Consider the following 22175-nt stretch of genomic DNA (forward strand, 5'->3'; position numbering starts at 1 on the left):
CACAACTCTGGACGTAACCTGGCATGGCAATCTACAGTGTATGCAATGAAAATACTGCTGACCTTTGAACAATGAGGGGAATAGGGCCATTGAACTCTGGGCAGTCAGAATGTAAGTATATCTTTCTACAGTTGGATTCAACCAGTTACAGATCTACCACAGTATTTTCTATCCTCAGTTGAGAAACTGTCAGGGAGCAGCTAGGAATGAGCAGCCCAAAGGGAAATAAAGGCAGGGTCTTCTCCATTACAATTTTAAAAAGAACTTAGTACAGGAGGCTAAAAGCAAAAGGGAGACATGCCTCACCAATTAACTCAGCAGCCCTGAGCTTGTTTTGATAAGATTGCCAGGTAGGTGTCCTGAGCATTCCAAGCAAAACAGTGCAGGAGAAGAGGAGTCCTTGAGCCTGTGCTGAGAGAAGGGGCTTCTGTAATAACCTTACTAAGACTGCTCGTGTGTTCTGAACATCCCAGGTAGGAATTGCACAGGAGGAAGAAGGGGGGCCTATGCTGGGAAAGGGGGCCCCTGTAACGATTTCACTAAAACAAAGCACCTTTACTAACTGAGAAAGGCTTTGTAGCTGTACATGTTCCCAAAGGGAAGAAGAAGGGGGAATGTAGAAGCCAGCTGAAGTACGCAATCCCTGAACCTTAATAGTCAGCACACTTTATTAGCTAGGCACCCACTTGTACCCTCAGTAGCAGTATACAGAACAAACTTATTAACAAACTTACGAACAACTTTATGAGTGCCTGCTTGCAGCTTTGTGCTCGTGCATTTCATAAATAAACTTGCTATTTCATTTCCACTATATGTGCTTGTGTCTTGCTTGAATTATTCTCCCAGGGGCAAACAAGAACCAAGGCAGGAGAGAAAGCTTCTTGACTGAGGTCTCTCTCCCCACATCGGTAACATGTTTTGGCACCCTGACTCGAATTGAACCCTTTGTCTTCAGCCATCCAGAACACATTGAGTAACGGTCTCACCAGCAATGGTTTATTGCCTGTTTCACCTTCAGGGTTAAAGGAGATGCAGCCATGCTGCGGAGGAGAGAAATTCAGACATGTTGGGTCTGTGTTTTGAGGCAAAAACAAGGGTAAGACCAGAAATGAGTGCTCAGGTTTGCCTGGACTCCCAAAGAGTGAGGAGGCGCATCCTCCCGCTGGTCCTAGTTCTTGGACATCCTTATGTGAGTGGGGAACTGGTGGAGGCAGCTGGGGTCAAGCCCTAAATGTTCAGGGCCCTCGTAGGGAACTCCCATCACTGTAATGTAACTTTGGCTTTTCCAAGGACATGCAAAATAAGGGCTGGTCACCCAGCACTTCAAGACCTCTGGCTGTTTTAGACAACCAAGTAGGAAAGCTGTGGATGAGCAAAGGTGTAATAGCCTCTGGGAGCCCTTCTCATAAATGGCACACATTGACCCACTATTCAAAATCCCCTAGTCCTTTCTGCCTCTACACCATGGCCAGAGAACACCAAGTTGAAATTGTGAACCTGCTGCATCTCTCCCTCAAGGTTGCGGCGTTGCATTTGCCAGGTAAATGTCTTACTCTCTCTTGCCTGACCCTTCGTGGGCATATACCTGATGTTCCCGCTAAACTTTATGGGTCCCAAGGAGACTTACAGCCAGGGGAGCAGTGGGTGGTGGAAACTTGACTGGGGTTACCCCCTTGATTCTGTCTCCAGGACCCTCTCTTTCAAACTTCCAGGTGAGTGAAGGCAGCCTTGCCTTGGCTACTTCCCTATCTATAATTTTCCTAAGGAGCCAAATCAGCCAGCCTAGGCTCTCTCCCATTACTTCTTCCACCCCAAGTCTTTCCTTTGTTTCACTGGCCCCAGAAGCAGTAATTCCCCCTCCTTCAATGTGCAAAGGAAAAAAAGTGTACTTTTAAAACGGAGGTGGCTGAGGCTGCTGAATGTTGCCCAAGCCTGATCCCCCTTCTTCTCCAGGCTCCTTGCAGCTGTCAGGATTATGAGGTAATAAAACAGCCCACTTTTAAGCACTGTGTGCATCTGCCAAGGGGGGAAAGTACTGTTTTACTTCTGAATGACCTAAAAAGAAACAAACTAAGAAGGATTTTTTTATATTGCAGAAATGCTATACAAATTAAAGAAGGTTTATAAAAATCTTGAAAGGAAATTATATAAATAAGCTACTAAAAATTGCTTGTTTCTTTTCACTATGATAAATAGGGGGAATTTTCCCCTATCTGCCTAAAAAGCTAAGGTTCTGTTTAGTACAATAACTATGTGTCATGGTGGGTTAATCAAATACTTAACAGTCAAAGAAAATTCATGTGTCTCAATCCTAAGAACTAAAGTTTTGTCAGCCTATATTGATGTTACATGTCTTTTATTTTCACTTTAAATAACTAGCCAAATGTCATTTTATACTACACTCCTTAGATCAAACGTTTGGCAAGCTTTCCAAGGTATACATTTTAAAAGACTTTTTCTTAACGTAGAAATGGCTTTAGGGTATTTCAAAGGACCCCTGAAATATCTCAAGGGTTTATTCTTCTTAACAAAAGAGAAAACTCTAGACCTATCAGGCTTATTTAATACATTTAAGATACATGGAAATCTTTGTTAAATAAGAAACTTATACAAAAATCTCCAGGGATCTGCAAAGTTCTAATATATTTTCATTTATAATTCTGATGGTTATTTCAGAACGCTAGGCCTTGCAGAAGGGACTACAAGTTACAGAAGGATTGTGTATGTTGCAGAGGGTCCGAGTATATCACAGAGGGTTCATGTAAGTCATAGGTGGTCTGTGCAAGTTGAAGAAGGATTGTGGAGGGAGCAAAAGAAGGAATTAAGGGAATGAGAAAAAAGTAAAGAAAAGAAACACATAGGAAGAAAAGACATTGAAGTACGAAACTCAAGAGGCAAATGGGAACAAAAAAAAACTAGAAGTTAGAAAGGGGAAAAAAGCCACATAAACAAATAGCAAAGACAATTTTAATGACAAATGCAAAAGCCAAGAACTCCCTTTAATTTTCCCAAGCCAATCATTATTTCCCAATAAAAACCCCAGGTAAAATAGACAGCTGGGGACAAATAAATTAATTCCTCAGTCTAATGCATTTTCATTTACAATTTTTAATATTATTTCAAAATGCTGTTACAAAAAGCAAAATCCTTTGTCAAGTGTAATCACTGGTTAATGACCTAACTTGGAGTAATTTACAGTTGTTCTTTCCCACTGCTACACTGTGGACAGGGAACAACCTGAAGAAGCTCTGCTAGGGCTCAGGCTCATAAATTAGCTGGCCATCATACTCAGCAGCACACACATCAACCAGGGGGGAGTTCAACCCTAGATCAGAACCCTAACTAAATCAATTGAACTGGGATAAATGAAGGACAAGAGGGGAAGAATAAAATCCTGCTTTTTTTGTTCAGGGACAATTAACTAAGGCCTTGCAAAAGTACACAAACCTCAACCTAAGTCTGCAAAGGACTGAGTGTTTCTGGAAACACTTTCACCCACTAAGCAACTGATAGAAATAGCCATCAGTGCGTTTAACAATCAAGACAGCACAAATGAAAGGCAAAGGCTACCACACAATAGAAGCAAAGGCTCACTTGCCAGTTGCAGCTTTAAGCCCTATGACATCTCAGGGACACCCAGGTGGCAGAAATCTAGACAAAGGGAGGGGTGGCCACTGCCCATCCTATGGGGCACCCTACATCTTGTGTGTTTCCTTCTTTGGATCCTGCACCAGCAGGATCAACCCTTTGAGAGACAGAGCCAGATAACAGCTGTGTCAGGGAACTCCTCCCATTTGCCAAAGGAAAATAGGGACAAACATTCTGGAAGAATCCATCCAGAATGGAGACATGCAGTCTAGATAAAGCAGAGTCTTAGATTCTGGACTGCTGAGCCCCTCAGGCTATGAGCTCAGATGTGAACTCTCCAGCCTTCCAATATTTCCTCCTTCCAGACATCTCTATCTCTGTCCATAACGGAAATGTACATTCTGCATAAAGCATGGTCTTAAGTCCTGGGATGTGGAGATTCTCAGGTTATGACCCTACACACAGGTCCTCTAACCTTCTGGTATTTCTTCCTTCACAGGTGGGAAGTCAGGACTCCATCCCAGATGGAGCCCCACTAGGCTGTATCCTTTCCAACTGGTAGCAGTTTCAGCCTCCACCTCTAAAGAAGGAAAGACTAATATTTTTTTGGCAACACTGTTTGGCCTCAATATCAGTTAGCTGATGGGGAATCTTGGCCAATACACAGAAGCTTAAATCACAATACCATATTCCAACTTGATGTCTTTTGCAAACGCCTAGACATGTATTCAGAAATCCCATATGTACAGGTTTTCTTCTATTAAAGGGGAAGTGGGGACCCTGTGCAACAATTTAAGTCAACCTCTACCACATTGCCCTCTAAATGCCATTTTATAGGCATCTTCCTGTCGGCAACCCTGCCCCATAACTGAGAGAGGGAGGCCAGGGCCCAGAAGAAGGAAAAAAGGAAGGAGGCCAGCCATGCCCAAATTACAGCTTTCCTTGCAGAACAGCCACATCCCGCAGGCCCTTCCAAGTCCATTACCAAGGACACAAAGGGTTTAACATGACAAAAAAACAGAGCACTGGGCTAAGTAATGCCCAAACCATGACAAGACCACCTCAGAGACCATGCACAAGAAGTCAAGCCACTGGCTGTCACTCTGTCCTTGGGACCATAGGACCCCCAGGCCTGAGGCCACAACTGCCTTACAGATGTTATACTAACTCAGGACTAGAGCTGCCTGCCCCAATCAGCCCCACCTCAAGAGGTCACCATTACAGGACTGGAGGCCAGAGTATGCATGGATGTGACAGGTAGGACAGTAACTTTATTAGATACTGGGGCCACTTATTCTGTCCTTGATTCCTTCTCTGGACCCCAGTCCTCACAATCCTGTGCCATCCTAGGAATAGCAGGAAAGCCCACTACTAAGGACTTTACTTCTCCTTTGGGCTGTCTCTGCAATGGATATTATTTTATTCATTCCTTTCTTGTAGTCCTTAAATGACCAAACCTTCTCCTCAGGAGTAACCTCCCCCAATTATTAGGAACCATAATAGTTATAGCTGAGATTCCTATCTTAAGACCTCCCCTCAAAATGTTAGCACACAAACTGAAAGCCATCCCAACCCTCCTGTTCCTATATGGGAGGGCCAAATTAACTCAGAGGTCAGGGATACCTGGGTCCCTAGTAGGGCTAAAAATGCTTCCTCATTAATCTGAAAAAATCCCTCAGAGTTTCCTCACCAGAAACAATATTTCCTGAGGCCTGGAGCAAGGGCTAAACTCCAGCCTGTACTCTCTAAGTTTCTTTCTCATGGGTCACTCAAAATCACTAATTCCCCTGTAGTACTCCTATATTAGTGGTCAGAAAAAAGGACAACTCCTATAGACTAGTCCAAGACCTAAGAAGCAGTAATTCTACTACATCATGTTGCTCCCAACTCACATACCCTTCTAGGGATAATGCCTGAAGGTTCTGCATGATTTACTGTGTTAGATCTCAGCGATGCATTCTTTTGCGTCCGTTTGATGCAAATTCCTTTTGCTTTTGCATGGACACTCCCTGAAGGGTGGTCCCAACAATTAACCTGGACTGTTTCACCTCAGGGATTCAGAGGTGGCCTGTATTTATTCACTCAGGCTCTGGGTGAGGATTTGACTAACTTACAGTTAGAAAATGGAGCACTCTTTCAGTATGTAGGTGATTTACTTATCCACTCCCCAAATCAGAAACTGTCTTACATGCTGTTCGAACATTAAATTTCTTACCTATGTGGGGACATAAAGTTTTTAAGCCCAAGGCTCACCTGGTCAAATAGGAAGTATATTATTTAGGCTTGGTTTTTTTCTCCTGGGACATGGAGCCTTTCCCTAGGCAGAGTCTAGGCCGCCATCCAGCTCCCTGAACCTAGCACCCAGAAACAAACAAGGGCTTTTCTTGGCCTAACCAGATCTATAGAATTTGGATTCCTAATCATGGCCTCATTGCACAGCCAGGGCAATTTGGACACAACAAAATTAACAATCCACTTTTAATCACCTTAAGAACCTACTCACTCAGGCCCCAGCCCTAGGACTACCCATTCCTAAACCTTTTCAACTGTGCACACATGAAATGGAGTAAACAGCTCCCAGCATCCTCACCCAGAAATTAGGCAATAACCACCAACCCAGGGCCTATACATCTAAAAAGCTAGACTCTGTGGCCCACGGGTAGCTTCCTATTTTTGAGCTGTTTGGACCTTCTCTTTAAAAGGCCTTTAAATTTACTCTTGGGGCTCCAATTCAGGCATATACTAGTCATTGGATCCCAGAACTCCTACAATCTAAGGGCCACTATTGGCTGTCAGATAATAGGCTTTTAAAATACCAAGCCCAACTTTTAGAAAATCCTGATGTTACTATCTTTGCCTCTGGGATCTTTAATTTCACTACTCTTCTGCCCAACTCTGAGGAGCATTCACTATTCCATTCCTGCTCTGAGACTCTATCTATGTCCTCTAACCCTCGCCCTGATCTTTCCAATAGGCCCCTAGAAAATCCAGATATTATTTAGTTCACAGATGGCACCAGTTTCTTTTTAAAGGGAAATAGACCAAATAAGTCCCAAATATGACTTTTTAGTCTTATATGCTCATGTAGCATGTAAGACTAAAAAGGGATATCTGGGGAAAAGGGGATAGCTCACCACCAAGAATAGCTCTATTAAATGCAGACACCAGATCCTAGATCTTATTAAGGCTCTTCAGAGGCCTCAGCAAATATCGGCCATTCATGGCAATGAACATCAGAAAGGGAATTTTGAAATAACTAAGGGAGATTGTATGGCAGATGCTGATGCCAGGCAGGCAGCCCTTGAGGATGTGTAAGCTCCCAGTAGCCAAGGCATTGTAGGAGCTCTGATTCCTGGAGTATCCCCTACCCACTCCATCCTATACTGAAAAAGAGAGGTCTTGGGCAGTGTGGAAAGGGTTTCTACTTCTCCCTTATGTAGGATGTCTTCACCCCTCCTCCCCACAAGTTTGAGCTGGAGGAAGAGACACATAGAGCAGGACCATGCAGAGCCATTTTGTACAGAACAGCTTTGCAGCTAACCTCTGGCATGCTCATTTAACATATTTATAACCTTTAACTGGTTTCATAGATATGTTAAATAGCTGTGGCCAGGCTCTGAGACAGGGGATGGAAGTGACCTCTACCCAAAATGTAACTGGGAGGCAACTCCCCCTGGTTACAGTGCCTGCGTGAGAACTTGGAGAAGATTAACTCCATGCCATGGGGCCACACCTGCCCAGACTTATGATGGCAGCCCAGTAAACCTGGAAGAATACAGGATTGCTGGCAGGTGTAACTGATTGTGGGAGGAGTCAAAAATGGGACTGCAGAGGAAGATTGGCTCTGGGATTCAAACCCAGACGTGGCAGCCATGCAGGGGGAGAACCATGCAGCCTTGGCAAGAGTGAGGACCACGTGGCTTTGGGGTGCTCCCTTGTGCCATGTGGCTTAGGAAGCAGGAGAGACTTTGCCTGGAAGAAAAGGGGTGAAAGGATTCTTGCTGCTTAGCCATGAGAAGGTGACACTGGCTTTGGATTAACTGAAGATCATGGAGGTGACACAGCTGATGGTGCTGGGAGCCTGAATCATGCATTTCTACTTCTTTTCCTGAGATAGGGTACCCCAAACTAGGGCAGAGGGAGAAGGAAGGACTGTGTGTATCTGTGGGTATTCCAAAGGACTTTAGTATTTTAACGAAGACACTAATTCACTACTCTAAGTCTGTATAGCTTTTAAATAAATAATTTCTTTCCTTTTCACAAAAGACATCTTTCCTCTGGCGATGGCATAGCGAAACTAGTGGGGGGGGTCCTTTTGGTAATAGTATATCATACACCCCCCTGGGTCTGTTCTGTAACATTATTAATAGGTTGTATGTCAGAGAACGCAACTGTCCAAGACCATTGATCAAGTGGTATCCTCCCGTACCACCTGTTTCCTTAAAAACCCTCAGGGAGCAATTCAGCCATCATTAGCCCGGCCTGTCCAACGCAAGGGATCCTGCTCAGGGGAGTATTGACAAATCAATTTCACCCAGATGCCCCCTTGGCAGGGACATAAATACCTACTAGCCTTCCTAGACACCTTTATGGTGTGGATATAGGCCTTTGCAACCTGAACCAAGAAGGCTCAGAAAGCAGCTAAAAATCCCTTACCTGAAATTATTCCTAGGTTAGGGTTACCCTGCTCACTTCAAAGCAATATTGGTTCATCCTTTATTTCTACTGTAACCCAAAAATCTGCAAGGCCTTAGGAATAGATTACAATCTTTACTTTGCCTGGCACCCACAGTCATCAGGACAGGTAGAAAGGGCCAATCAATTTCCAAAAACTGCCATTATAAAAATTACACAAGAAACCTCTCTTACTGGAAAGAAGCCTGATCAGCCACTTTACTCCAAACCAGGGTGGACCCCAAAGCCTGCCTAACATTCACTCCCATTGAGACACTATATGCAGAGCTTTCTGTATTCGGAACTCCTGCTGGACATGGAGGCTTTCTCCCCAGAGGCCTATGTGCAAACAGTGGCTCAAATCTAAGCCATCCTTCAGGAATTGGGTCTACCCTGAAAATCTAGTAAAAATACAACTATCTTACTGTAACTTCCAGGAGCCCAGGTTTTAATAAAAGTCTGGAATGATGGTTCCTGTAGTTCTCTACTACAACCCTCATGGAAGAACCCCTCCCTGTTCTTATGCCTCCCTCGACAGCCATCAAGTTCCCCAACTTCTCCAGCTGCATACATCACTCTCAAGTCAAACCGTGGCCTTCAGGATTTCTAAAACAGGACAATACTACCTATTCCGGTAACCTAGTCGAGGTCCTCGTCCTCAAATTTCTCTTCAAAAAACAAAAACTTGCTATAGATAAGTAAAACAACAATTTGGCCTTAATATAATTGTCTTTCTCAAACATCTAACACTCTTTCTACCAGCCTTTCAATATGCTCAAGTTCCTCCCCGAGAAAGGAATTTTTCTATCTCTAACAAATTTAACCCTTCTCAAATTAAGTCCTTCATTCTCTATTCTACTGATCTTCTTATCAAAATTAGAACCGCTAGGACATAGCAATTCCAGGTCAACATGACAGCTCTTGGGGAATTCCAGCCCCTCTCCACTTTGAGAAAAACTGGCCTGAAAACTTTGACCTGTTATCACAGGCCCCTAGAAGAACATCACTCATGGACACCTCCCCTGGCCAACAGTCAGGAAGTATAGCAACACAAACCACAATGATGTCCCTTTTCAGCAAGAAGCAGCCAAAGCAGCTATCTCCCAAAGCCCCCAAAGATTTAGGTTCCTATTACTCTAGGGGGAACATGTTAGGTAGCAGCTAGGAATGAGCAGCAAAAAGAGAAATAAAGGCAGGGCCCTCTCCATTACAACCTAAGGAAGAAAGGAAGCTAGGAGCAAAAGGAACACATGCCTCACCAATTAACTCAGCAGTCCTGACCCTGGTTTGATAAGATTGCCCAGTGTCCCGAGCATTACACACAAAATAGCGCAGGAGAAGGAGAGCCCTTGAGCCTGTGCTGAGAAAGGGAGGCTTCTGCAACAATCTTACTAAGATCGCTGGGTGTTCTGAACATCACAAGCGGGAACTGCACAGAAGGAAGAAGGAAGCCTCAGCTGGGCCTCTATAACAATCTCACTAAAACAAAGAACCTTTACTAACTGAGAAAAAAAGCTTTTGTAGCTTTTGTACATTATTCCCAAAGGGGAACGGAAGGGGGAACCTAGAAGATAGCTGAGGTATATAACCCCTGAACGCCAACAGCCGGTGTACTTAAGTTAGCTAAGTACCCACCCATAGCCTCAGTGCAAGGGCACAGAACAAACGTATTAACAAACTTACTAACAACTTTATGGATGCCTGCGTACAGCCTAGTTCTCGTGTGAGTTTCTTAAATAAACCTGCTATTTCATTTCCACTAAACGTTTGTCTTTTGCTTGAATTATTCTCTCTTGTGGGCGAAACAGGAATAGAATCAAGGAGAGAGCCTCTTTACTTAGGTCTCTCTCCCTGCATCCGTAACAAAACCATAGCTGGGAATGCAATAAGACTGTGCTTGATTCACAATTGGTTGTATTTGTGGATCTGAAACTGGCAGATATAAAGAGCCAACTGTATCTATTTTTTAAAAAATTATGTGTGTAAGTGGACGGATGCAATTCAAACCCACGTTGTTCAAGGGTCAACCATATTTTAAAAGGTTTGTGTTCAAACTATTGAGGAATGGCTTGGAATTTTTTTAACTCACAAATTCTTTTAGGAAACATAAAAAAAATAAGAGGCCCATAAATATTCATTCATTTTTATATTCTAGAATTTACTAGGAAATTGAAAACAATGTGCTAGAACATAATGACTGGTTATATGAGTCTTGATGCATCTATACCATGAAATAATATGTAACAGTTAAAAATAAATCTCTAGGAGGTTATGAAAATCTCTAATTTTGGAGAAATCATTTTATCTTTAGCTATGTCTGTTTTTCCATCCAAAAATAGCACAAGAGTATATTCTGCAAAATTATAAGATGAATAAAATTTGGAGTGTAGATACCAGAAAGTATCCATGTACTATGAAAAATAGAGACATTTATTGAAGAAGATACAAGATATAAGAAACATTGTACATAGGACAATGATGCCTCAGTCCCTCTCAAAGTAAATACCTTGGGACCTCACACAGGTCTCCCAGCATCTCTTCCAAAGTTCAAAACACTCTGCAAAATCTTTTGTTGGAATCACCATCAGCTGCCTGGTCGTCTTTTCCTGAATCTCACCAACAGTCTGAAATTTCTTCCCTTTCAAAGGTGATTTTAGTTTTAGGGAAATCCAGAAATTTGCAGGATTCCAAATCTGGGCTGTAAGGGGTCTAAGTCACCTGGGTGATTTGATATTTCACCAAAAAACTCTGCACAGGATGCAATGCATGAGTTGGCACATTGTGGTGATGAAGCTACCAATCACCAGTTACCATAGCTGTGGCCATTTTTGTCACATTGCATCCCTCAACTGATGAAGAACATTGAGGTAGTACCCCTTATTAATTGGCCTGGAGGGGATACTCATGCTGGACAACATCTTCCCAATCCAAAAGCACAGTTAACATGGTCTTAATCTTTCTGTGACTTTGCTGTGCCTTCTTCAGGGGTAGAGAACCAGGTGACTTCCATTGGGCTGACTGGGCCTTCATTTCTGGGTCATAGCACTAGACCCACCATTCATCTCCAGTTATGACCTTCTTGAAGAAATCTGGTTCATCGTTAATGGTTAGAATTAAGTCAGTCACAACTGCAGCATGATGCTTCTTCTGCTCTGGTAACAGAAACTGGGGAATAAATTTTGCCACGACATGTTTCATGCCAAGAGCTAGTGTCAAAATCTTGGACACAGTCATTTTTGAAATCCCCAGATCAGCTTCTAGTTCTTACACTGTCAATCACTGATCTTTGTTGATTACAGCCCACACACATTCAACGTTCTCAGGTGTTCCAGTTGCAGGCCTTCCAGAACATGGATCACTTTCAACAGATTCTCAATCATCTTTGAAGTATTTGTGCCACACTTTAATTTGCACTGCACTCATTGCATTGTCCCCAACAGCTTTCTGAATCATGAGAATAGTTTCTGCGGAGGAGTGTTCAAAATTAACACAAAATTTGATGCAGATTCATTGCTCTCTCCTCACTCAGTCATTTTGAATGCAATGGCCACACAGTACACAGGCTCACTCAGTGGTGTCTACTGCCCCCATTGATTAGTACAGTGAAATTATCATTGTTTACACATTAGCATTTCAATTCTCTTTCCTTGGCTGCCAGGCTACATTGATGTTGTGCAAACCATTCTCACTATATTAGCAATGGCTGAACTTTTTCTGAACAGACCTCCTATAAACACTTCAAAAAACATTAAAATTAAAAAACCCAATACTTGAGTAAAATGGGAAATAAATAGATAAAAGCACTTGTTGTTATTACAAAATTCTATATTCTTAGATCAAAAATAAACATTAATTTTATGATTAGAGAACTGGTTAAAAATGTAGTAAAAAAAAGTCTATTTCATACTTGCTGTTTTTTCCTGTTCTGCCTTTTCAAACTAAAGAGATTTTGTAAGGACTTTCAGTTCACTACCATACAGATGCCTGAAGTAAGGAGATATGTTACCCATTGCCCTGGTTTGCACATAATGGCCCTACATTTTCCCCAGGAGAACACTTCAAACTCCATTTTCATTATCACACTCACTTCATAATTCTTGTTTTAGCTCCCGTTATGGAAAAAGCAGAATATACAAACCTAGTTCAATCTTACTTTAGTTTACAGAGCAAAGCACCCACAGAAGCATAAATACATAACATAGAGTTCGGGCACAGTTTCTCTCCACAAATCCTTGTTACCTCTTAATAAAATGGAAGAAGTAGGACTTATTGAGTCTTCAGATAGCAGAAAATAAAAGAACATCCTTAGACTGTAGTAGAATCTCCAATACATTTAGAAAGGTCATTTAATTAGACAGTTCTCCCTTTCAACTTCAGCCCATTATCTCAAGCACTGTTCCAAATTTGTGCATGGCACAGAACTCCGCTTTTTCCAAATAAATTAGCAGATTACTTACACTAGTAAGTGGGTAAAATGTTCACAGTAGTAAAAGAGACATATAATTACATATATATGTAATTAAGGCTTTATTTGAATGATATATATATAGATATATAGATATATAAGCATTTTCAAAGCTTTTCAAAGCATTGAAAAGAGTAAATGAGAGAGAGAGAGAGAAGTATGCTGAGCCTGGTTTTGCAGGATTCATTTCCTGAGTGTCCTGGCCCTTCAGATTCACATGACTTACTGTTGCGACAGACCATGTGGTCTGTCACCTGAAAGAGAGATTAAAGATAAGTCAGACACAGTACTGTCATCTAGAAGACTGAACATGACTACTTTCAACATTCTGCCATCTTGAATAAGATAGTGGTTTCTATTTATGTTTTTCTGGAAAGGCCATTATCTTGAAAATACAGTTCACCCTCTCCCTCAGCTTGCAAATTAAATTTATCATCAGATCCTACTTTTTGTATTATAAACACATTTTAAGTCAACCCACTCTTCTCAGGCTGCCTTCATCATTATTCATATTCAGGCTCTGTTCATTCTGCTGGCTGTTGAGATAACAATATCATACCTAACATCAACATCTAAACTGTTGTCTAGGCAATCAAACTAGTAAATGTCAGAGTGTTACTATACCATTGTGACTCTTGAAACCCACCAAAGTCTCCATATTTATTTGAGAAAAAGGTTCATGTGCCTTTTCGTGATGTGATTACTGATTTAAAGACCAAGACACCACTGGGGTCAAGGAAGACTCTGGGGTCAGAGAGACTTTCATTCCAGTCTGTGCTTTGCCACTTACTTGGGGAAATATTTATCCTCCCCAAGGTCCAGGTAGTGTAGGCAGTCTCTACCTCATAGAATTGATATGAAGATTTAATTGCTTTACATAAGGTATTTTTCATAATAGCTAGGAACAAAATAAATGTTTCAGGAAGATTAAATAAGGATGATGATGCTACTGATGATTAGCACTATTTTGATAAAACAATCCATATGGATTGTTTTATTATTACTTTTATTATTACTTTTTTCCTTTACTTTCTCTCTCTATTCAAGGGACTTGCAAGTCACTTCTTCCTCCCAGCCTGTGACATTCCTTCCTTGTGGTTATCATAACTCTGTGTCTATTTTCCTAAGGTAGGTAGGTGTATGGTGGTCAGGAAAGTAGAATTATGTGGTTCATCTCTCAGGAAAATGCATGTGTTGTTGAACAAAGCTTTAAGAAACACGCAAAAAGTGTTCCCTACAGTCTGAATAGAAACTTCATCTGGAATAGCAGACAAGAGAAAAGAAGAGAGTTTTGTGGGACCCTGGAGCAGGAAGGACCTGTCCCTGCTTTCTGTCTGCCTCCTGAAAAGCTGGGGAGACCCCAGTGGGAAGTGGCTGCCCACGGCAGTGAGAGAGACAGGGCCTCACAGCCCGCACCGTGTTTAGCTCCTTGTACATGATCAATAGCTATTGAAAGAAATGTAATGGAAGTGATGTATTCACAGTTGGTGATGGATAAATTAAACACAGAACTGGACCACCATGCTATGACAATTTATTTCCTAAGGATTATTTTTCTTAATTCTTGAATTGGAAGTTTCGCTCTTTATAGTGACATCTTTCTCTTCAGTTCGCAGCTTTTATGGATGTTAGAGCTGTGAGGAAAAAACTGCCACTCTGGAACAGGTGTTCCCATATTCTTAAATCACACTTACTTGGGACAAGATGAGTTACCAAAAAAAGACTGCTATTTTAATGACGCTCATCACAGTCCTGACTGGCTCAGGGCTTTCAAATCTCTTCCCTCAACTACAGCAAATTTAGAAAGCCTGTACTTTTTAAAAGCATTCTAAAAGATTCAACAGCTTTTTCCATGCAATCAGAGACACTAATTATTGAGCCTATTTGAGATAAAGTAGTAGTTAATGCCAATTTATCAAGATGGGAAATGAATCTGATTTTATTTCCATTGCAACTGCCCAAAGGCAGGTGGCTTAGGGTGAGTATATTTAGTTTAATGAGACTCTAGAGGATAAACAGTCTAAGTTTGAGCACCCTCATTATGCATCGGCAAATGCAGTGACCTGCCTGCTGCACAAATTCAGTTTGTATTTACACTAAACATGGCCATAACTAGTCCACCAATATAAGTGTGAGGTCGTAGAGCCTCCTCTCCCAGATGGAGCTTGTATTCCCACCCCAATACTTGCATCTCAAGTTTAATTTGGAAGTAATTTCTGGTTAAAGTCCTCTTCCTTCATCTCTGTAGGCCATTTCACAAAGCTATTATTTCCTAAGTGTCAGGTATAAAAAGGAGCCTATAATGATTGAGTTCCTAAATATTTTATACTTTATTTATTAACACGTGCTCATCATGAAATTGTTAAGTATTTACTATCATGCATATTCACAGTTGCTCAATCCAGGGCCCCAAGTTTCCTAGGAGGTACAGGGAAATACAAAATAAAATATATTAACCAACAATTTTAATGTCCAGAGTATTCATTGGTAATAATGTAGGGGGTTGGTCTTACTACTGTTTATTGAACTTATACCATTACATTCAGGTTAATCAAGAAGAAAGGGTCAGAATAAGCCCTGTCTAGTGTGGCTCAGTGGGTTGAGCATGGGCCTGTGAACTAAACCATCACTGGTTCAATTCCCAGTCAGTACACATGCCTGGATTGTGGACCAAGTCCCCAGTAGGGGGCGTGTGAGAGGCAACCACACTGATGTTTCTGTCCCTCTCTTTCTCCCTTCCCATCTCTCTAAAAATAAATAAATAAAATTTTCAAAAAGAAATGGTTAGAGTGAATAAACACTTATGAAATGTTTGAAACACATTTTTTGAGGAGTGTGTCTAAAAACAAAGATATCATGGTTACTCTAGGTCAGCTAAATTTGGGGGCCGAAGTCCAGCATGCTTGGTACACTCTTTCTCCTATGATGTGGCAGAACACAGATGGGAAAACACCACAATAAAATATCCAATTAAATTGTTATTTGTAAGTTAATGATATACAGATCAAAGACAGGGATGGAGAGAAAGCAAAATAAAGAGAAAGAAAGAGAGGATGAATTTGAAAACGCTAGTTCTACTCTTAGTTACATGGATTTATTTAACTTCCTCACCCCCTTAAAAATTAAGTGCAGCCTTGCAATTTGCTTTGACCAGTTGTGTGTTTGGGGACTAGTATAAGAGCCAGTGTAAATATAGCATGCTCTCTTTTTTCCTCTTTTGTGCCAATTAGGAACAATTCTGATGAGGGTTGCCCAACAACCTGAGTGAAGGAGTGAGAATAATGCAAAGAAGAGCCCTTGGCTGACCTGTGGTGGACATGTGGTAGGAGCAAGAAACAAACCTTTCATAGTTTAGACCACTGAAAATGTTTATTACTACAGCATAACCTCGTCTATCCTTACTGATATAAGTGGGTAACAATAGTGAGGTACAGTTGCAACCAAAAGCTTTGTGGCATTGTTTTGGGGATCAGGTGGATGGGAAGTAAGGAAAGTGATATTGGAGACTGAGAAATGGGTGGTTCACATTATACAGAGGCTGCACATTTGATAAACTATCACCTGTAGCTCTTGGAGGATGATCATGTTCTTAACAATTCTGTGAGTAAGAGGAATAGTTGAAAAACAAAACATTGGTAGTATGTGTGCTGGTTGCTGTAGGCTGTACTTGGAAAGTTAACACGTGCAAAAAAATTTAGAAAATCAGTGTGTTAGTTAGCAGAGAATTAATGGGAGCATAGAGTTCACAAACGCAGGGATTTACAGAGTTCAAAGAGGCAACAGCCTCTCAACACAAAACTGACGATGGTGGGGGGGTGAGGAGCTGTGAAAGTTCTGAGGGAGCAATCCTGTTAGAACCCAGGGTCAAGCCAAAGAAATGGCCACAACACCATCATTTAAATCTCTGAATCATTAAGTTCTCTCGGTGTACAATCTAACAAACGATGTGATGCCACTAGTCCTTTTACATGACAGAGCGGCTAAGAGAAAAGTGACTGAGAATATTTTTCCATCTGAAGCTCCATAAAATTAAGGTACCCACAATGAAGTCACAGAACACTGAGAGGTCTGAGAGTGAGAACATGACGATGCATCAAATATTTCTAAGATTCTATGCCAAACATGAACTGTGACTATCTCTATCTGTGGGGTCAGTGGAATAAAAGGTAGCTCTGGAGATGAGGAACTGCTATTGTCTGAATGTGTCCTACACAAATCCATCCATTAAAAGCCCTAATCCCTGATGTGATGGTATTTAGAGGTGCCACCTTTAGGACGTAATGAGATTTAGATGAGGTCGTGAGGATGGAGTTCCCAACAGAGCTTGCTCTGTCCCCCCTGCCATGTATCTATATAACGAAATGGCAGCTGTGTGCAAACTAGGAAGAGATCTCTTACCAGACACCAAATCTGCTGGCACCCTGATCTTGGACTTCCCAGACTCCAGGACTGTGAGAAGGAAATGGTTGTTGTTTAAGTCACCCAGTCCACGGTTTTCATGTTACAGCAGTGCGAACTGACTCAGACAGGTACAGACTAGTTTCTAGTTACTAAGATATGCTTAGTAATGCAAAAGAGTACAGATTTTAATTTCTGCCCTCGAGGAGGGGATTAAGATATAGCAGAATAGAGACCACAGACAATATAAGATTGATACACAGTGGCATGATATAATAAACCATTGTGGTTTTAAAACCCTAGTTGTTGAGTTGTTTTTTAAGTACAGAATAACCTAACTCACTCTAATAAATATAAAAATACACATAAATGTCTATTAAAGTTGGAATATGAAAGATATGCTTTTACTTCATACATACATTTGTGCTCCTTTTAAAATTAACACATATTATTCATGTAATAAAATAATTACATGAATTATTTTATATATAATAAAATATATATTATAAAGGTTTGAAAATGATTACTTTCATGACAGCATTAAATATAAAATAAATGAGAATTAACATGAATAAAAAAGTTAACAGAAATAAATTTTGAGTAAATGATACTGGAGTAATAGTTAAGGAATTGAAAGCAAGAAAGAGGTAGAAACTTACCTCTCAGCCCCACAAAATTCCTAAAGTTCTGATATCAAGCAAAGTAACTTCATTTTTATTTCTGTCAATCATTGGAATTTGGTGAGTGCTAATAAAAAATAGTACCATTCTCTTACTGTTCTCAGTGCCTAGCAGGTATTAACTCATTAATGCCTACAACAAACAGCTCAATGAGGTAAATTGTTACTATTTTTATTCTTGTTTCACATATCAGGAAACTGAGAAAGAGGCTAAATAAACTATCAAAAGTCATGCAGCTAAAAAGTGAAAGATGACAACTAGCCCCAGCATCTGTAATCTTAGCACCTTGATGTCTATAATGACTCTCAAGATCATTTAAGTTAATGATTAATTAGGATAATATTCATTTGAAATTTTTTCTATGTTTAAAATTGTTTGAGAGTTGTCTTTTATAATATTTTGCTCTTATTTACTATTTTCATAAACAAAAGACAAATGAATATACTAGTAGTAGTGAAAAGATATATATGAATTAAATACATGGATTTTCTTTGAAGCAAACATGGAAATTATTAAGTGTAGCAAACTGTCAAATCTGAATTCTCAATTGGAGACTACTTTGACCATGGAATTTAAGCCAACCATCCAGTGTATTCAATGCTAAACAAAAATGACAGAATGTAGAACTTCTTGGAAATACAAGAAATATTTTATTATCCATTGGGTCTCAAAAGAGAGATGTTAAAACTTCTGGAAAAAAATGGCTGAAGGCATATGAATTTGCATAACTCCTTGCCAAATAGACTAAAATTAATAAAAGGATTCAATGAAACGAAAAGATGAAACTATGATGAAATGAAGGAATGGCTGCAATACATATTATATCTTGAAAGAATCTGTATAGGAGGGGTCTTCATTGCTGTTATATTAAGCATCTAAGTGGAGTGTCAGCCACCAGATGTCCATCCTGTGGCCCATTGTGTAACCGGCTCTCTCCTGGGCATTGCCTTTGGCATCTGTGCACACCAACTCCTCCATCCCTCTCTCTCCCACACAGCTTTCCAGCTCTACCTGGCCTCCTAAGTGCTACTGCCCAGGATAGGGAATATCTGCTGCTGTTTGAAAATGTCTTCCCAATTCAGCCACAGTTGGCCACTGATTTATATAGCTATTCTTGTCCTGATCCTGCCAGCACAGGCTCCATTCAATTCATCCTTCATCCCTTCCAGTATAGCTTTCAGCTTGCTAGAAGAGATACTTGTCCCAGTGCAGAGATTTCTCCAGAGACATCAGCAACCACCAGAGACATCATTTTCCAATGCCACCATTTGTCTATTGGTCTACCATTGCCCCCTGCAAACTACAGTTTATTCATATAAAGCAGAATATCTTTTACACAATTCCCAGAGATCAAACTCCTGTCTTGGGAGGTTAATTAATAATAGGACAAACATAGCAGTAACAACAGTACTAATTGTCCTGGGTTCCACTGATTAGTGATAGATGCAGATCAGGACTCAGATCCTATGAATCATGAATTTGTTGTGTTATTATCTCTATTGGTTAACACAATGAGGCAGGAAGTTCTGGGTGCTTTTTATTTGTATGCCAGCCTCCTCTGATTCCAGAAGTGATACAAACTCTTACCTGTTTTCAATGTTCCCTAGATCAGAATCTGGGTAGAGAGAAGGGTAGAGGCAAGTAAGCCTGGTGCTCAGCTGCAATCTTGTTTACCAAAAGATTTCACTGTGCACAATTGATATTGATGTCAAAATACACTTTTCTTAGCACTTTCTAGATACAAATAAATCAAGAGCAACATCTACTCTAAATCTACAGTCATTCAAATGGTATCTCCTCAGCCATCCATTTTTCTACTTGTAATGTGTCTAAAATGTGTCACTTCTGTAAAAGCAAATTGCTCTCAAGGGCCCAAATAAAGCAGAAAAAGGACTCTTCAGAGTGGTTTGCCTTTCAAGATGAAATACATCAAGTTTGAGGTCAGTGTTTATTTTTTAAATAATCTTACTGAATTAAAAATATACTCTGAGTGAGTTCATGCTCATTATGGGAAACATGGGGCTGAAAATGATCCCATACCAAAATTCTGCAAAATATTTCAGGAACCATTATAATATATGAATGTGAATGAACATTCTACAATATCTGAAGTTTTCATATTTCTCTATAACTAGGACCATTTTAGGTAGCAAAGATTGCTCTGGCTTGGCTTTCCCCAGTGATCATGTTATTTTTTTTTTCATTTGTCCATGCTCTGTGAAATAATCAACAAATTTTCCTCTGTCATGTTGAGATAATCACGTTAAGAAAATAGACTTTTCTTGCAAAATTTATATAGAATGCATACCATAGTTTCTATTTCTTCTTTGCTGAGATTTTCTTTCTTATAACATCATGCCAAGCACGCCTCACCCTCTTTCTCACTCACTGTTAATTAGCTACCATTTGGCACAGAGCTGTTAAACACAAATGTCTCCAACAAACACACCTAAATGTGGTTCCTCAGTAAACACATTGTCAAACATTTCTTCTGGATGCCTGCCCCAAATAAACTGAGAACCTGACAGTTGGAGGTACACCTGTGTTAGCAGCTGTGAAGGAAGGGGGCTGGTTGTTCCAGAGAGTTCAATGGTGAAATCTGTTATGGCAGCCGATAAACAAATGTCCCCTCATGTGACATTTCATATCAGGAATATCTATTCTGAGACATTTTTTGGCATGTTAAAAATGCAGAAAATTAGTAAGATGTAGGAGTTCTCTATTTTGCTCACAGATTAGCCATTAATATTTTGTAAGAATATTGGCATAGACCTTCATGTTTTTTAACCTTTTTCAAATGATAATAAAGTATTGAGAGTTTTTTTAAAATCCTCAGAAGATAAAGCAAAATATAAATTGACGTTGTTATTATCAAAGGCTTTCTCATTTCAGACCAGTCGGTTGAGGAACCACTGTTCTAATTTGAGTATAGCCAAAAGCTGCAGATCTATGAAATACTGTCTGGTGTGCTTAGTTTTACAGTGAGGAACTTTTCATGGTGTTATTTGCTACTGAAGGTAAAAGGTTAACGGTATTGACTGAATGAGATAAAATGAATTTCATCTGGCAGCATGGTAATAAAAATAAATTGCTGTTTCATCTGTCACTTTGATTGTTAGAAATAAAGCCATTTTTTCCACAGTATTTTGAAAGAGGAAAGAAGGGAAGGGAGGAAAAGAAGGAAAGAGAGAGAGAGAGAAAAAAGACAGGGAAAGAAAGAAAGAAAGAAAGAAAGAAAGAAAGAAAGAAAGAAAGAAAGAAAGAAAGAAAGAAAGAAAGAAAGAAAGAAAGAAAGAAAGAAAGAAAGAAAGAAAGAAAGGAAGGAAGGAAGGAAGGAAGGAAGGAAGGAGGGAGGGAAGGAAGAAAGAAAGAAAGAAAGAAAGAAAGAAAGAAAGAAAGAAAGAAAGAAAGAAAGAAAGAAAGAAAGAAGGAAGGAAGGAAGGAAGGAAGGAAGGAAGGAAGGAAGGAAGGAAGGAGGGAAGGAAGGAAGGAAGGAAGGAAGGAAGGAAGGAAGGAGAAGGAAGGAGGGGTGGAGGGAGTAAGAAGAAAGAAATGTGCCTCTAAATTTCAGATATTTCACTCTTTGAAGGACTACAGTTTGCACATTTAAATTTATTAAAAATTAAGTGCCAATGTATCAAAATGTATTATAAATAAATTATCCTATATTAAAACCACACTAAATAATTGTATTCAAAAATTATAATAATTATATGCAATTGCTTCCAAAGATGTCATCTTACTAATTTATTGAGGGGACTGGTATGACCTTGACAGATTTAAAAGCTTTTAAAGCAGTTTTAAAGAGAGCAAAGGTAGAATTAAGAAATCAAATTCAATGTTTGTATTTTTATGCATTCATTAGTGTTCTCTGAGCCCCTTCTCTCCAAATCTATTTGCATGCAGTAAATATTCACAGAAAACCTCTCCCCTGGGTAGACTTTTGCTCTCCTATGGATGGTACATAAACTTCAGAAGGGACTGAAATAGGATGTGGACATATAAAGCAGATGTCTAACTGAGCAGAACAGAGCTATGAAAAAACAGAATGATTGTCAGACCCTCTGGGTGCTTTTGTAACCACATCTAGTGAAAAGGGACACTCAGATTATAGCCTGGTGATTATAGCTTATGAATAAGTGAAATCAGTGACAGCGATATTAAAAGTGACAGGAAGGAAGAATCAGAAATACACTGTTATAAAATATGTAGCTACACACGAAGTAGTATAGTGTTATTTGAAAGTGGATTTAGGTTAGTTTTAAGTGTATATTACAAACTCTGGGGAAACAACTAAAAAATTTTAAAAAGAAATCTATTTGTGTCCTAAAAGAGGAGAGTAAATGGATTTGTATAAAATGCTCAATTAT

This window comes from Artibeus jamaicensis, unplaced genomic scaffold, assembly GCF_021234435.1.
Source record: "Artibeus jamaicensis isolate MK-2021 breed Jamaican fruit bat unplaced genomic scaffold, CSHL_Jam_final contig_384, whole genome shotgun sequence".
Taxonomy (NCBI): domain Eukaryota; kingdom Metazoa; phylum Chordata; class Mammalia; order Chiroptera; family Phyllostomidae; genus Artibeus; species Artibeus jamaicensis.